At 39.7% G+C, this 12,653-nt stretch overlaps 1 protein-coding gene and 1 pseudogene across 1 annotated transcript in view; one reads left to right on the top strand and one right to left on the bottom strand.

Moving 5' to 3' along the window:
• The window catches only part of LOC122812080 (gamma-aminobutyric acid type B receptor subunit 1-like), a 4,315,174-nt gene that overhangs the window by 4,271,249 nt on the left and 31,272 nt on the right, over positions 1 to 12,653 (top strand). The window lies entirely within an intron of this gene.
• Positions 128 to 281, bottom strand: LOC122812387 (annotated as a pseudogene).

Here is a 12,653-nt window from a genome sequence, read left to right as displayed (position 1 = left end):
GGGGGACTCGTCTCCCCCGTCCGCGTCTCTCCCTGGGGGGACGGGGAGCCCATGGCAAGCTCCCTCAACTCCTCAGCCGCGCCCTCCATGGGGGCCAGATGACCCCCTGGGGTGATGGAAGGCATGATAACCCTCAGACAGGCATAGCCCCGGGAGTAAACCAGGGCCACAAAGTGCATTTGAAGTGTCGATGATCAATGTGTCCTGCAGTTCACATTAGTTCTCACAGCTAGCTGCATTCTTCATTGACACACAAGCTGAGTGATCCACTGCTCAGAGTCGTACTGCTTTTCGTCCACCGGGAGCACCGCTGCCCACCCAGCATTGCACCTCGAGACGAGCATGCGAGGTTTCTACTTCAGAGTATCTCTCTAAATAGTTCATCCACAAATTGTCAGGATCTACTACATTTGTTTCCCTCACATGTTTGTTAGTGCCCTGTATAGATGCAGGCACCTTGATCTGACACTTTTTCCTGTAAAAGGACTCTTGAATTTTCACCAAAACCTAGTTGTCCACAGGGCAAATAGTTTATACACTGACAAGCACTGCCTGCAGATTTGCAAAACTAATACTCCTGACTTCACTCAGTTTCCTCAAAGCAACTGCCTAATCAGTAAAAAAGGGCATATTACCATGAATATGAACTTTCCCACTGTCTCCCTTGCTGGCTTGGTGGATATGGTCATCTACAGACAATGCATTATCATGTCATTTTCATTGACAACCAGCTACTTCTCAAACAAACTGAATAAGGTATGTGGGAGAGATGTATTTATACAGTGTCTTTGGAGACAAAGCACCCACACATAAAAACACTTCTAATGCCAATCAGGCTCTTAGTAATACACGCACTTTACCAGTCACACAGAGCATGAACCAAACACATAGACCCAAGTACACTGAGGCACTTAAATGTAATATTCCTAAACCCCAAAGACCTCCTAAATGAAGCATACATAACAAGTACCCTCATTAGCCCCAAATGTACTTTTTTCAGAACAGCACCTGCATTAACGCATACAGCCACATCTCATGGTGACTCTATATCTATGTCCATAAGGTAAGCCACCAGACAACCCAGCATTCTGGACCTTGGAGACTCCATTGTGAGATACACTGATGTCATTCTCACCAGACTAAGAAAATCATGGTCAGTTGCTTATCAGGGGCCAGGATCCACAATATTATGCACACATTCAGGGTATTAGATGACAAGTACCAGTGTAAGTCATAGTTCATTTGGGTGTAAATGACTAGAGACATACCTCCCTAGACTAAATGAAGAGGGACATCATGGAGCTATCAGAGTGTATGTCCCAGGCTGGTATGAACCTAACACTGACCATTTTACCTTCTCCAAGTATGATGCCATAATATGAACAGAAGATAATTGACTTTAATAATTGGCTTAGTTTCTGATGTCATTCTAAGAGAGTGCAATATTCGTCAGCATGGAAGTAGCTAGTCAATAGACCCTGTTGCTTTGGCAGGAATGATCTGCACCTCTCCCCTTTAGGCTTTCAAATATTGGCTAAAACATTATCTTCAGCCATAGTGCTTTTTTAGGCAATGCCTACCTGACAATCCTTTCAACATAGCAAATCAAAATCAAGAAAATTTAAAGGTGTTACTTTTCAGTGCTATGTGTCTAAACAAGAAACTCCACTCCCTACAAGCCATCCTCAGTGCAGTCAATGAAACATGGTTTAAAGCTGCAGAGGGCACCCCAGCAGTGCAAGGATATAATGGCTTCCACACATTTAGACCAGCTATTACACAGGCAGAGACTAAAGGTGGAGGAGTCTCAACTTACAACAAAAATAAATATAACTCAAGGCTGATCAAACTGGACAATGCACTAGAGTTTCTCAATATTCAAATCACCATAGGCAAAATCCCATACCACTTCCTTTCAAGCTATAATTTCACCTACTACAACCAAGGAAACCCATAGCATGTATTTAAGCTTACTGGAGATACTTGCCATACAACGCAATACTATATGCATAGGTGACTTTAATTACCACACTATTAACAGGGAATCATATACAGTACCCTACTGCAGACACAGAGATTCTTGAACTTTGTTAAAACAAACTCCATCAACAACATTGCTAATATGCCAACCACAGGTGCAAGTTTGCTGTAGCTTGTCTTCACTAATATGGCGGAGCACCATACCCTTCCTAGAGTAAAGTCAGACCACAAAGTAGTCTCATTTGAAACAAAAATAAAACCCTGAACACCAGCTAACCCTGGAATGTTCAGGGACTACTCTAAGGCTAACTTCCTACTATTAAGTGATAAACTGCCAACATTTCAAGCCCTCTAAACCTTGAGAACACTGCTGCCTTCATGGAATTGTTCACATGAACCCTATACAAGCATGTTAATAGCTGCATAGAGGCAACTGCACCCAGCATGAATAAGTGCAGAACTAACTCAAAAAACAAGCCACCCTGATGGAATCACAATATCAGTAAGTTACATAACAGAACAAGAAAATAGTGTCAAAAATTAGGAGGTTTATTACCCAGCAGGCTAGAAACAAACAACTCAAAGGACAAATAAAGTCTACCAAAGTCAAATTTGAGGTAAATTTAACTTTGCTGCTGCTGTGATGGCTTAGTGGTTAACTACTGTGACTATAGTGTACAGGGTCCTGGGTTCAAGACTTGCACAGGCTGTTTATTTCAGGGGTCCATGAAAGTAAATAGTGTGGGAAGAAATAGCCAGGGGAATTGTTATGGCTAGGCTTCTATAGGCCTTAGGGCTGATAGCCTAGTACCAACCTATGAACCTATTTACAGGCCAAGGACAACCCTAAGGCATTATTTAGTTATGTCTACAACCTCAAAGACAATACACACTTTTCATTATACCTCTCAAACTCTTAAAGCAAGAAATCTGGACAAAGCCTGACAAAATGGGGGGACAAAGGCCCACAAATAGGGGCATAGTTTAAATATTGCTCTTGTAAACTTAGAAAACTGCTAGAATAACAGGACTTGTTTTAACATACATTTTCTGAAGGATTTGAAGTCTGAAACTCAGATGTATGTCATTGCTTAGTAACTTCAGTCATTAGATCATCCCAGTGATTTGGCAGAAAACCACAAATTTTATGAGGAACAGACCAAAAATATGAGCATAAATCTGGACATTCTGCAAGAATCTGGACAGTTAAGATGTATGGTTTTCATAGATTCATAGACTGTTACTAGCCTAATAACCCGGGAGCCTTTCTAAGCCATGCCAACTTTCCCAAAGGAATAATGATGTCCAGTAGACAAATAGGACATCGAGGGCCAGATATTTATATGCTACCTCTGTCCATAAGGTACATGAGTACCAGGCCTTGTGTAAATTTCCTGTTCAATCCACTTGTCTAGGTTGCACTTAAACTTGGTAATAGATTAACTCGACTTCAAATGGTTGGGAAGCGTGTTCCATAGGAGAGCAGTCTCTGGGACACATATCTGTCTGCCCAGCATGATCTCTTTAAGTCATAGACAAAATTCAGGTCTCTAGACCTTGTATTTCTGGTACTCTTTGACTTATGAATATGCAGGAGATTCATAAGTGTGGTGTTTGTCAGTGCATTGTGAACCAGGTATAGATCACCCTTCAACAATATGTAAAAAACTGAGTAGAAGGAGTAATAAGCCTGCATTATGCAGAGTGCCTTAAATCCCTTTCCCTCTTCTCCAAATTCAATTGACCCCAACTGCCAAAGATGTTCCAAAGTGGTACAACAAAGTAGTAAAATCTTCAAGGTATACCACTACAAGCTTACAATGTGTCAACAGTGATAAAAACAGTTTTTATTCAAAGAAAAACAATAAAAGTGTTAAAAACACATGAAATTCCCAACTGAGATAAGCGCTTTTAGCTTCTTAAGCCTTCATCAGATCATAAATAACAAGTGCTGGATAAAAACATATATATTGTGTTGCAGCGAATCCTGTGGCTTAAAAATGTTTTTTATCCTATCAGCAGTGCACCTCTTAACTCTCAGTCCCTGGTCAGAAACAAACTCTGCATAGGATCTAGCTTCCAATCAAAATCCTTTGCTGCTGCCACAGCATCCTCAATCAGGTATGCACACACTCTGTTCTTTACATCTCTGTACTCAGAGAAGGTTAACACCCTATAGTGTGTAAGTACCAATCAAATTCTTTAAATATTGTTTCCTTCCAATCACTGGTGCAACCTATTAGAGTACTGTTACCAAGCCTTCAGACAATCTTGTAAACACTGCCATTTCTTCATTGTTCATAAGAACTTTCCATTACTAACCTGCTGTAAAAAGTGGACAATGTTAACCTAATGAAGTGGTTTTACCACTTTTTAAACTTAGTTTTAATATTTTATTTTTATTATTCTTGTTCATCTATGCTTCCTTTATACATAGCCGTTTATTAGCAAAAGCTTCCTGGTGAACAAAAGAAAAAAAATTTTTTGAAAAGATCCACATTAAGCTAAATTTCCTAATTGCTTCATACGAGGAACAAAAGCCTTACAAAGGTTCTCATCCTGGTTTTCTGCATATAATTTTTTGGTTCAACAGAATGTTGGTAGAAAAAGAATAAATGAATAAGAACACGCTTCTTCCTATTATAGCCCCAAATTTACCATGTACTCCAATAGACAAGTACAGCCATTACAAGGACTGTCCTTATGGTAATTATAAGTTTATCTTGCCTTTGCAGGATAAAACTATCATCTTTTATTATATATTTTTATTGTTTAATGTTACCAAGTGCCATCCCCTGATCACATCCCGAGGATGTAACAAATAGAAACCCAACCCATCGGACACTAAAAGTCCCAAATATGTTCTGTTAATGAGAGGCTGCTAATTAGTTCCACCCCTTAGATTACGAGGGCAGAATCCCTTATTGAACAGGATAAAGGGGAGTGGGGGGATAGGGGAAAATGTGTCAACTGGCTTGGGTAGTCCAAACAATTACAATCTCAAAACTGTGCGTGGATAAAAATAAACCAATATAAGCAAACCAACTAATACTGGATTAGTGCTGAAACTGCTTCCCATCTCTATGCAGTCCCAAATATAAAACTCTATTCAATCAGAAGGGGAGCACAGGTGCCCACCACTCACATGTCATACTTAAGTTCTCACATACTTCTTACAACTTGGCTTAAAGGAATGATATCAGTTTGATTAACAGTTAAGCATCTATTCTTTAAGACTGGTTTCAATGGAATCATAGTATTAAGACCTGGTGGTCAGTGGGCTTGCAGATTCGAAATCCAACCTATTTCACAAATTTCTGTGAGATTTTATATATCTCCACCTCTAAGATTGGTTGATATAGTTTCCAAAGCTTTAAATGTGAATGCATGGTTGGGATTATGCACAATATGGTTTGCAAACGACTTCATCATGTATTTATGTCTGATGTCTCTTAGGTGTCATAGTATCCTTTCTTTAAACTTCAGATCTATTTCACTGACCTCACCACATGATTGTTTGGAAAAATATGGGCGTCCTTTAGTGCCTCTTATGGTGGCCTACCAATGATCCATAAAAATCTTAATGACCCTCTGCTACACCCTATAGTTGTAGAAAGAGGATGGATAATAGAACCTCTATCTATGTATGTAAAAAATGAACTTAAACTGCAATTATCCAAAGTCAAGACAGTCCTAAGAGATACAGAAACTTTCCTTACAGATTTTACTTAAAGATGGAACATTTTACGGAAACAAGTGACCTGATTTTAGTAACCCTTGATGTGAATAGTCTTTTTACATTCATACCACATTCATATGACATAGAAGCCATCAGAGAGTTATCCCTATCAATAGGATTTAGAGCAGATTTAATCTGCTTTTTATTGGAACTAATTCTAGAGAATGATATCTTTACCTATGGTAATAGGTTCATAGGTAGGTACTAGGCTATCTGCCAGAGGGCATTTATAAGCCTAGCCAGAGTGTGTCTGCTTTCGCCACCCCATTGATTAATTAACTGATCCTCAGTCAAGCAGAGCCAATGAAGTGATCCCAGGGGTGTATTTTCTGTTACTTACTATTGTCAAACATGGGGTGTAGTGATGGGCACCCCATGTGCCAACAGTTATTCCAACTTGGTGTTAGCATACTGGAAGTCTGAAAAGGTAATCTCTGAGGCCAATCCATGGAGTAAATATATTTTCTATTATGGTTGATCTGTAGACAATATTTTCATCTTGTGGAAGGGTGCGGAAGAATAATTGGTACCATTTCTGGAATATTTACATTCCACAGTGGAATTTTTAATGTTTAATATGAACTACTCTAAAAAGAAAATAGAATTCCTAGTTGTCTGCTTATGATTTCACAGAGAAGTTGGTTTAAGTACTACCATTCACAGGAAAAACACATGGAAGAATCATTATCTCCACCGAAGTAGTATGCATCCTAAACATATCTTCAAGAATATCATGGAAAACCAGGTCACTCATATCTTGAGACTGTGTATGGAAGAACATGATTTTGATGAAGAATTTCAATATCTTTATCAGCATTTGCAAGATAGAGGTTGCTGAGGTATAGATCTTGGGGTGAGAATGAAGACTGGAATAGTAAGAGGCACTAGAGGCACCATATTTTTACAAACACACATGTGGTGAGGTTAATGAAGCCATTAATTATGAATCCCAGTGACTGAACTGTCTTCTTACTTTCATTAGGATATTGTGAAATAGTAAGGAGATTTTGGCCTGTCCTAACAGAGGATGATATGATTAAGGATATAGCAGGCAAACAGCCTAGGTTTGTGTTCAAGAACAAGAAGAATATCAAAAGGTTACTTTGGAGTAAAGATGGTCTCCCTAAAAAGAAAAGTGTCCTACACCAAGGCACTCACAAAGAAAGGATACTGTGACATCTAAGAGACATCAGACATAAATATACGATGAATGCATTAGCAAACCATATTGTGCATAATCCCAACCAATGATTCACAATTAAAGCTTTGGAAACTATATCAACCAACCGTAGAGGTGGAGATATACAAAACCTCACAGAAATGCGTGAAATAGGTTGGATTATTAATCTGAAAGCCCACCAACCACCATGTCTTAATATTATGATTCCATTGAAACCAATCTTAAAGAATAGATGCCTAACTGTTAATTGAACTAATATCATTCCTTTAAGCCAAGTTGTAATAAGTATGTGAGAACTTAAGTACGACATGTGAGTTGGGGGGACCTGTGCTCCCTTCTGATTGAATAGAGTTCTATATTTGGGATGGCATAGAGATGGGAAGCAGTTTCAGCAATAATCCAATATTAGTTGGTTTGCTTATATTGGTTTATTTTATCCCTGCACAGTTTTGAGATTGTAATTGTTTGGACTGTCCAAGCCAGTCACCACATTTTCCCCTTTTCTCTCCCCCCAACTCCCCTTTATCCTGTTCACTAAGGGATTCTGCCATCATAATCTGAGGGCTGGAACTCATTAGTAGCCTCTCATTAACAGGACATATCTGGGACTTTTAGTATCTGATGGGTTGTGTTTCTATTTGTTTCATCTTCCAGATATGATCGGGGGATGGCACTTGTTAATATTAAACAATAAAATTATATAATAAAAGATGATAGTTTCATCCTCCAAAGGCAAGATAAACTTACAATTACCATAAGGACAATCCTTGTAATGGCTGTACTTGCCTATTGGAATACATGGTAAACATGGGAGTATAATAGGAGTTACCCGAAGCGTGTTCTTATTCATTTTTTTCTACCAACATTCTATTGAACCAAAAGATTATATGCAGAAAACCAGGATGAGAATCTTTGTAAGGCATTGTTCCTTGTATGAAGCAATGAGGAAGTTTTGCTTAATGTGGGTCTTTTACAATTTTTTTTTCTCTTGTTCACCAGGAAGCTTTTGCTAATAAACAGCTATGTAGAAAGGAAGCATAGATGAACAGGAATAATAAAAATAAAAATAACAATATTAAAACTAAGTTAAAAAAAGTGCTAAAACCACTTCATTAGGTTAACATTGTCCACTTTTTACAGCAGGTTTGTAATAGAAAAGTTCTTATGAACAATGAAGAAATGGCAGTGTTTACAAGACTGGCTGAAGTCTTGGTAACAGTACTCTAATAGGCTGCACCAGTGATTGGAAAGAAAGAATACTTAAAGAATTTGATTGGTACTTACACACTATAGGGTGTTAAACTTCTCTGAGTGCAGAGATGTAAAGAACAGAGCATGTACGTACCTGATTGAGGACGCTGCAGCAGTAGCAAAGGATTTTGACTGGAAGCTAGATCCTGTGCAGAGTTTGTTTCTGGCCAAGGACTAAAAGTTAAGAGGTGCACTGCTGATAGGATAAAAAAACATTTTTAAGCCACTGGATTGCGATTGGCTGCAACACAATATATATGTTTTTACCCAGCACTCATTACTTATGATCTGATGAAGGCTTAAGAAGCCGAACGCGCTTATCTAGCTGGGAATTTCTGTATTTTTAACACTTTTATTGTTTTTCTTCAAATAAAGAGTGTCTTTATCACTGTTGACAGAGTGCAAGCTCATGGTGGTGTACCTTGAAGATTTTCCTACTTTGTTGTACCACTTTGGAACATCTTTGGCAGTTGGGGTCAATTGAATTTGGAGTAGAGGGAAAGGGATTTAAGGCACTCTGCATAATGCAGGCTTATTACTCCTTGTATTCTTATTGTAAGGAATGTCTGAAGTCTCCCTAGTTGCTTCATATGCTCAGTCAGGTAAATACCAAAGGGAGCATTGTACTCTATGATTGGTCTGATAAAGGCAGAGTGCAGTGGGCTAATGACCTCTTTGGACCTAGATGCCATAGCTTTACTTATACGTTGCGCGACATAAAAGGATTTCCTCATCACCATGACTATGTGGTAGCTGAAGGAAATTTACTGTCTATGTGCATACCCAGATCCCTGACCACTGGGTCGACTCTTAAGGGCGTATTATCTACATGGTAATTAGCTGGGATGGTTGACTTCACAAAGGGTACAATTATGCATTTCTTAGCATTGAGTTTAAGGCCATGGCTTTGGCATCATCTGTTAGTCAGAGATAAACCTTCTTGAAGAATGCTAGTGTCAGCAGTGGAGTTGATGATAATCCCTAGCTTACAATCACCTGCAAACTTAGTCAGCCATAAGCTTTCAGCATTTCCTTCCATTTCAGAGAAATAGATGCCAAAAAGGAGCAGGCCCAGTACTGAGACCCGAGGGACTCCACTAGTGATTGGCCTCTTGTTGGAGGTAGCCTCACTTGTTTTGACCTCCAGGGTCCTATCAGTGAGCCAGATAGCTGTCCAGTGGGTGATAAAAGTGTGTATACCTAAATTAGTGAGCTTGTCTATAATGCCATAGTGGGGTATACCTCAAGGCTTGTCAAACTGAACAATGGACTTGAGCTTCTCCACATTCAAATCACCATAGGCAAAATGCCATACCACTTCCTTTCAAGCTATAGGTCCCCCTCTATAATCCAGGAAACCCATAGCATATATTTAAGCTTAGTAGAGACACTTACCATACAACCCTATACCATATTCATAGGCAACTTTAATTATTGCACTATTGGTGACCGTTTCAAAAACGTCCACTAGATTTAATAGACATGACCTTCTTTTAACAAAACTAAGCTGTCATGGGTCCATCATTTAGATTTAATATGCATGACTTTCTTTTAACAAAGCCGAACTGCGATGGGTCCAGTCTTTGCAGGTTATCTGTGTCCTCATTTATCATGTCCATAATGATTCTTTCCATGGCCTTATATATGAGGCTGGTAAGACTTGTGCACCTGTATTTACTTAGATCAGTGGTTGGACCTCCTTTGTGTAGGGGAATGACTGTAGCTATCTTCCATTCCTTGGACACAAAACCTGACTATAAGCTCCAGTTGAAAAGTGATTCAAGTGGACCAATGAGATCATGTTTCTTACTACTTATTAAACATTCCCTGGATGTTATCAGGGCCCATCAATGAAGTGCTTTTGGACTTGGAAAGTGTATTGATGAGCTGTCCCCTAGTAATGGTTGGGGGGTTTGTGGTATGTGACATTTCCTTGGGACTACTTGGGGGAGTGGGATAGAAATTTAAGCTGAACCTGACAGATAAAAGGTTGCAATGACCTCTGGTTTAATGTGGGTGATGCATTTATAATAAATCCTGCATGTTGTTTTGTATTTTCCATGAGGTTACAGACATAGCTGTAGAAAGCTTTGTGGTTAGCCTTTGAAGTATTAATTAATCATTTTAGCTGCCTGTTTAGATTGGTCTGGGTTTTTTTAATATGTATGGCTTTGTCCCTCCTATGCTTGGCCAAGTTTTTTTTCTTTTGTTGTATAACAGATTGATATTTTGATTCCACCATGATGATTTGTCTTTTGAATTTGTCGTATTTGTAATATGAATGGGCACAGCTCAATCTATACAGCTATCAATATGGCTTACATATGTTTTTTTTAAATAGCTCAGCATATGCTATGGTCTCTACTAGGTCTGTGGGTGCTTGGTGCCAACGTGTCACTTAATAGAGAGAGTTAGCCTTGTAATAGCCCCTAAAGGTTTTTGGTTTCCCTGGATCCCCAGATTTAATTTTTATTTCAACCAATAGTGTCTTATAGTCAGAACTAATGAGCAAAGACATTACATTTGGTGAGAAGTGTTGGCCCCGCATGTTCATGAGTAGAAATTTAAGGATGTTTGTATGCCTGGTAGGAGACTGGACCAGCTGTTCCAGGATGTTGGTATTAAAAAAGTTTAGGATTCACCGGGCTTGTGCATTATAAGTGTTCCCAATGAATATCATATTGGGTTGAATGGTGATGGAATCAAGTACAATGAGACAGGAAGTATGGGCTGCCTGGGACATGGAAGGGCACCTATAGGTTGCAAGGATATGGTAACAGATGATATTTATGGTGAGCTGAATATGTATGAGACATGTATGAGATGTATGACATTTTTTCCAGTGGGTCATACACTTTATCTAGTCTGGATGTGAGGTTGGTTTTAATATAGACTTCTTCTTCTTACGGCTTTTCCTGGTTAGGGGTCGCCACAGTGGATCACTTGTCTGCTCATGATTGGCAGTGAAGTTTTACGGTGTTGAGTTGCCAGCCCAGCTCTCAACCTTCCACAGAAGGCATGCACATGCATGCACTCACACCTAGAGCCAGTTTAGGGTGTCCAATCCACCTACAGCATGTCTTAGGGATGTGGGAGGAAACCTGAGCACCCAGAGGAAACCCACATGGCCACAGGGAGGACATGCAGACTCTGCACAGAAGGCACCCCAGCCAAGGATTGAACCAGAGAACCTCTTGCTGTGAGGTGACAATGCTAACCACTGCACCACCGTGGCCACCCTGGTTTTAATATAGACTGAGACTTCTCAACCTTTAGTAGCTGGTCTAAAAGTGTAAAAGGCATTATAACCTTGCATTGCTGGGGTACTTTCCATGACTTTAAACCATGTCCCTGTTATTACATGGATGTTTACACACTCCATCCTGGGAGAGGAAGGCTTGCAGGAAGTGGTGTTTCTTATTAAGACTTCTAGCATTGAGCAGTACCACCTTTAGATACTCCCTCATAGGTTCAGTTAAGTCAGGAGGTTTATCAGATTGGCATTGCCTAAAAAAGGCACTATTGGGGTGGAAAAGGTCTTTGTCAATATCTGAAAATTTAGAAGGGGATAAGTGCAGACCATCCCTGGCAAAACAGTGTGATCTATCAATCATGTCCTCCTAGGTCATCAAATTGTCCCCCTAGGATTGTCATCAGAAACTAAGCCAGTTGTTAAAATCAATCATTTTCTCTAGGTAACATGGCATCATCCTTGAAGAAGGTATTTTGCTGCTCAGTACTAGGCTGATACCTGTCTGAGACACATAATCAGCAAGCTCAATCTTGTCTTGCTTCATATAGTCAAGGGAGGTACATTTCAGATCATTAACACCCACATGGACTATGACAGATTCATACTGGTACCTGTGGTTCATTGACCTGAGTGCCTTTGTGACTTGACAAATCCTAGCCCTGGAAAAGCAGCTAACCATTGTGTTAACAGACCCAACTAAACTATGCCAGAAGATGTATCACACCTACTGGCAGACAGATTCAGCAATATATTTATCTCTCTCTCTCTCCCCCCCACAACCTCCCTCTCAGGAAATGGTGTCAAATATAACTCTACTAACTATCACTAGGGAACAGGTCCTCGATGCTCTATGGCCAAGAGCACTGCATTGATGGGTCCTGACAATATCCTAGGCTGCCTTCTAAATGGAATGAAGCATGATCTAGAAGGCCCTGTGGAATCAGTATTTAACTGTAGCCTACAAATAGGCTTCATGCCTCATGAATGAAAAATAACAACCACCATTACTGTGCACATAGGCAGGCCATCTACAGACCCTGAAGACTACATACTCATAAGTCTCACTAGTCACTTATGCAGAGCCATGGAAAGAATTAGCATGGAAATGATCAGTAATGACATATGAAATCTCCAGACACTGGACTCAACCCAGTCTGGTTTTATCAAGGGTAGATTATGCCTTCTCAGCCTGATGAACTTCTTTAAGAAGGTCACAAAAGCAATGGATAAATCATAATGTCAGTGGTTCA

This window comes from Protopterus annectens, chromosome 9.part0, assembly GCF_019279795.1.
Source record: "Protopterus annectens isolate FY-2018-M chromosome 9.part0, PAN1.0, whole genome shotgun sequence".
Lineage (NCBI taxonomy): Eukaryota > Metazoa > Chordata > Ceratodontiformes > Protopteridae > Protopterus > Protopterus annectens.
This window is presented reverse-complemented; position numbering and strand designations above follow the sequence as displayed.